Source organism: Jaculus jaculus, chromosome 9, assembly GCF_020740685.1.
Source record: "Jaculus jaculus isolate mJacJac1 chromosome 9, mJacJac1.mat.Y.cur, whole genome shotgun sequence".
Taxonomy (NCBI): domain Eukaryota; kingdom Metazoa; phylum Chordata; class Mammalia; order Rodentia; family Dipodidae; genus Jaculus; species Jaculus jaculus.
In genome coordinates, this window is record NC_059110.1 from 10,759,352 (window position 1) to 10,764,999 (window position 5,648).

The window sequence follows — 5,648 nt, forward strand, 5'->3', positions numbered from 1 at the left end:
CTGTGTCACTTTCTTCAGTCCTTGCAGGTTCCTGCAAGGAAGCTTCCTATCGATGCCAAGCCCATTGCGAGACACTGGAGTTGAGGCTGTTGTTCAGGCTAAACAGATGCTGAAAACCCCAAACGCCTTGATTTCCCTGTGGTCCGCACATAGCTACAAGACTAGTAGGGGGAGAAAACCCCTCGTGACACACCCATCCCCTCTAATGACTCAACGTCATCTTGTCTAGGTGTTTACGTCGTACACTGCAAGACTCCAGAAGGTGCAGTCAGTGTGAACGGGACTGCACTGTGCGCCTCGTGATGGTTGCTCTGACGGGGTTCCCAGTGCTGGGCAGGCAGCCGAGGCTTGCGTGGGAAGCGTGTGTCGGGGCCTCCTCCCTGCACGCGCAGCCTGGGGTCCCGAGCCCGTGGTCTGCGACTGGGCATCCCTCAGTCACAGAACTGAGCTCTGAGCTCCTCCCTCCTGGAGCAGCCTTCTGCCCGGTGGCTGCCAGTCTTCTGCAGCTGCCTGAGCCTCTGAACATCTGCCTCCGGACCTCTTAAGTAGGGTCCTTGGAATTGAACCCCAATTCACTCACTCAGAGCTATGCCATTTGAGCCTATGGGGCACAGGGCTTGGGGCTCCAGACCGCCCTTCCCTGGGGTGAGGGACACAGCCATGCTCTTGTCCATCTTGGTCCGAAGGTTCCACCACCTCATGCCTCGAGGAGTCTCTTCCTAAAACCTTCAGTCCTTGCTCATTGTGAGTTGAAAGCTGTCGTTTTTTGTTTTTTTTTTCTCTTTTTCTTTGAAGGTAAAAGCTTGTTATTTATAAGGGAGCTGTGTATTTGAAATAACAATCTTTATCTTCCCGATGTTCTCCCATAGAAGGAAGTCACATTCACATGTACACGAGTGCACACACACACACACACACACACACACACACACACACACTTATCCATTCCTACACACCCTGCTCTAGGCTTCACAGACTCTAGGCTACAAAACCCAGCAGAAACAATGCTTCTTTGTTTCTGGGCTGTTTGTTTAGTTCCAGTGGGTCCTCAAATCAGCACAATAATCGATTTTTGGCATAAATCATATACAACCTTATTTAATATTCAAAACCAATTGCCAATATTTCTAGAGCTCTTATTTTGTAGGAAATGTCAATAGAGATGCAGAAATGTCTAAGATATGATCCTTGCCTGACTAAACACCTTTAATTGTAAGTGGGATCTAGGGAAATTTGTCATTCCCCTGCCTCGGTGCAAGATGGCTTCCAAGCAAAATCCCTATTCACCTTGTGCCTCTGTGACCCGCAGAAACACCTCCCTTCCCTTCCACCCATAATATTTGTTATGTATCTACTGGGTGTGGGGGGTCGGGGCCCAGTGATTGATCCAGTTCCCACAATTCACTGGAGGAGGCAGATAAGAAATTCATCACTTCTAGTGGCATGTGGCATATGCTAGCTAGGTTAGACATTAGAGGTTAAAAGCTGAGTTTCCAGGGAAATATTGGTCTGGCCCAATTCAGTGCACTGTGCTTCAGGAGCAGAAATCAGAAGTGTGGGCAAATGAATCGGCATCCCAGTTAGCGAGTGAAAGGAAACACAATTGCATGGTACAAACAGAGGGGCCAGAACTGGAGGCGGGAGATCTGAGGGTCCAGTGGTCACTTCCAACACTAACTGTGTGGTCATGGGCAAATGCCGGGAGGGTCAGGGCAGGCAGAGGTCAGAGAGCTGGCTTAGGGTGAACAACTTGAGAGGCACAGAGGAAAGGGGATGGGTGGCTGGGCACTCTGGACATTCTCTGAGGGGCCTTCAGGTGGCTTCAGGAGAGAGGCTGGGGGTGGCAGAGCTGGCGGGCACAGCACTAAAGAACTCTAAGCCAAGCTCAGAGAACCTCAATCGCAGTTACGGGCTCCCAGCACACATTCGTGATGGGCTCCACTGAGGCAGGGCTGCCCTGGAGGCACCAGGCCTGTTGAGAGGATCCTCAGGCTGTGGGGACAGTATTGATGGGTTGCTGGGCCACTTGGGCACTGCAGGTGAGAATGGGGGAGAGAGTATTTGCTCCACAGGAACTTAGTGTCATGACCAAGGGGGGAGCACCAGAATGGGCTCATACTCAGGTCCCTGGCCAAAGATGATGCCACGTATGACCTTTTGACTTCATGATGGTGTGAAAGTGACATGCATTTGGTAGAAACAGAGCTTTAAGCTTTCCACTTGGACACTTTGCCTGTGCTAGTGATGCATGACTCCTTTGTCGTAATGCCAGACAGTGCCAGGGAGCCATAGCTCCAAGGTCACAGGGATAGTGTGCAGTGAGCTATGACCATCATTTCTTCAATATTGAGCCCACCTGTGGCGGTTTCACTCAGGTGTTCCCCCTAAACGTAGGTGTTCTGGATGCTAGGTTCCCCAGCTGATGGCAACTGGAAATTAAAGCCTCCTGGAGGCAGTGTGTTGTTGGGGGCGGGTTTATGGGCGTTCTAGCCAGCTTCCCCTTGCCAGTGTTTGGCACACTCTCCCATTGCTGTTGCCCACCTGATGTTGGTGAGGAGGGTGATGTCCACCCTCTGCTCATGCCATCGTTTTCCCCTGCCATCATGGAGCTTCCCCTCGAGTCCGTAAGCCAAAATAAACCTCGTTTATTTTTAACCGCACAAGCCACTCTTGGTTGGGTGATTTCTACCGGCAATGTGAACCTGACTGCAACACCATCCTTCCACAGTCCCCCGTCAGTGGGAGTCCACGGTAGTGCCGTGCATAAGAGAAGCTGTGTGATTGGTGACTTCGCCCAACTCTAAGATGACGTCAGCATTCTGAGCATGTTTAACGTGGACTATGATTGGTTTATTACATTAGCTCTCTTCAATTCATTTTTGACTTATGATTGTATTTTCAACTTAGGGTGGTTTTGTAGGGCTAATCACCCATGGTCAGTTATTTCATCTTGAAAGTAGTACAGTACAAAAGGAGACAGGAGCAGCACTGCTGAATTATAGGTGTACCTGATGAGGTGGTTTGGGAGAAGATGTCATCTTGCTTTTATTTATTATTATTTTTTTTATTTTAGAGAGAGCAAGACAGACAGAGAGAGAGAGAGAGAGAGAGAGAGAGAGAGAGAGAATTGGCACACCAGGGCCTCAGCCACTGATATTGAACTCCAGATGCTTGTGTCACCTAGTGGGCATATGCGACCTTGCGCTTGCCTCACTTTTGTGCATCTGGCTTACATGGGATCTGGAGAGTTGAACATGGGTCCTTAGGTTTTGCAGGCAAGCGCCTTAACTGCTAAGCTATTTCTCCAGCCCAGAAGATGTCATCTTTTATGCTCAGCATGGGCAGGGAGAAATGGGCCAGGTCACATGGTTCCAGGAGGACTTAACTCTCACTTGCATCTTTTTGGCCAGATGCCTTTGTATGGCAGCAGGCCACAAACCTTTCACATGAGAACTCCAAGGACTCACAAATGCTAAATAATTACTTTTTTACTAATGACATTCTCGTCATCTTGTTTATAATGGCTGTAGTTGGCATCAATAGGGTGATTTTTTTTTTTTTTTTTTTTTTGGTTTTCCGGCTCAGGCTGACATGGAATTCACTATTTAGCCTCAGGGTGTCCTCGAACTCTCTATGATCCTACTACCTCTGCCTCCCAGAGTGCTGACTTTTACAGATAAGAAAACTTGGAGTTCACACTGGTTTGCCCATCTCAAGAATTCACAGGTTGTTAAGAAGATGAAACTCAAGGAACCCAACTCCAATCCTATCACTTAACTGAAATTTAAGTTAGACCAGGCATTTTAAGTGACAAAAACTATTACAGAATTCAAGAAATGGCTGGCTAGTAATTCAGGGATTGAATACAGATAAATTTGCTGAAAACACAAACTGGATGTCTCAGACTGTGATAGGGAAGGAACCAAAATGTTGTCACATTTCTTGAGGTCATATTTTGTATACTGAATAAAGTATGTAGCTTGCAAATTTATTTCTCCCTCCTTAGCATAAGTGGGCAGCATAACCTATACAACAGAGAATGACAGCTGTGCATTGTTATAAATGATACGGAGACACACTCTTGTGTGCAGCACCCATGGGAATGTTTGTGACAACAGCCTCCGTGTGTGGAGGTTTCTGATGGCTTGAGTCCCATAGTTGTTGATCCTGACAACACTCGTTTCTGGAACACGTGCAGCTTGCTGTCCTGGGATGCACTGATGGTACACCTTGATCGTGTGTTTCTCTCGAGCCTCAGAATCTGCGCAGTCATGTTGAACCCAAAGTAACAGTCATCCAGGTGCTCCTGAAATCCTTACAGCTGATGATGGACAACTCACTTTTTCAGACTCTCTTTCTCTCAGGGACAAGTAAATCTCTTCTATTCATTTTATGATGAAGCTGCTATTTGGAATAGTTGTGAGCCACTTGGTTGCTGTGACAATAGGCGGTACAATGAAGAAGAAGACCTCACGAGGTTCTCTGTGGATAAGAGACACGTACATCTGTCCCCTCTGGCGCCAGTGCTGCCGGAGCCGATGGGCTGTCTTCTTGGATGAAGGAGCAGAGGCCTACGCAATTGTAGTTTATTTTCTCTTCATTGTGGTTTAGTTGCAAAGTGTGCCCCATGTACTCATGGGTACTTGATCCCTGGCTGGTGGTCCTGTTTGGGAACACTGAAGAACATTCAGGAGGCGGAGCCTTGCTGGAAGAAGTGGGTCAGTGGAAGCAGGCCTAACGGTTTGACAGCCAGCGCCCACCTCCTGTTTGCGCTGCTTCCGACCATCCACGCAATGTTACCAAGTGGTCTCCAGCTGGCAAGACTTTCCCATCGTAATGGATTATTTCCCCTCCAAACAGAAGCTGAAATAGATTTGCCTTTCCTTAAGTTGCTTTTGTCGGGTATTTTGTCACAGCAACAAGTAAATTTCTAATGCCCCATCATCTGTCCGGTAAATGCCTACTGAGAGTCTACCAGCTGCTGGGGATGGTCCAAGTAGCTGAGAACACAACGGGCCGTACAAATGTCTGTCCCCTTGTCGATCAGCCTGCTCAAGCTGACGTAAGAGAAATTTGTGTTCTCACAGCTGAAGAGGCCAGATGTTTATGATTGAGGCATGTCAGGTTTGTGTTCTCCTGAGGACACTTTTCTTGGCAGGAACATGGCTGCATTATTCCATTTATTCATTATTTATTTATTTTTATTTTTTATTTTTTTAAAATATGGAACGCTTCACGAATTTGCGTGTCATCCTTGCACAGGGGCCATGCTAATCTTCTCTGTATCATTCCAATTTTAGTATATGTGCTGCCGAAGCGAGCACTCATTATTTATTTATTTATGAGAGAGAAAGGTAGATAGGAAGAGAGAGAGAGAGAGAGAGAGAGAGAATGAATGAACACGCCCGGGCCTCTAGCCACTGCCAACGAATTCCAGATGTGTATGCCATCTTGTACATCTGGCTTTATGTGGGTACAGGGGAATCAAGCCTGGGTCCTTAGGCTTAGCAGGCAAGTACCTTAACCACTAAGCCATTTCTCTAGCCTGGCTGCCTTCTTCCTGTGTGCTCATGTGGATCTTCCTGCTGGATGCACATCCTTGTGTGTGTGTGTGTGTCCAGCTTTTCTCTTTTTGGGACACTGGATAA

General features: G+C 47.6%; 1 non-coding gene across 1 annotated transcript; it reads right to left on the bottom strand.

The window, feature by feature from the left end:
* Positions 1-5,217: 5,217 nt before the first annotated feature.
* Positions 5,218-5,324, bottom strand: LOC123463701. The gene has a single exon (XR_006639091.1). It is a non-coding gene; the product is annotated as a U6 spliceosomal RNA (small nuclear RNA).
* Positions 5,325-5,648: the final 324 nt, after the last annotated feature.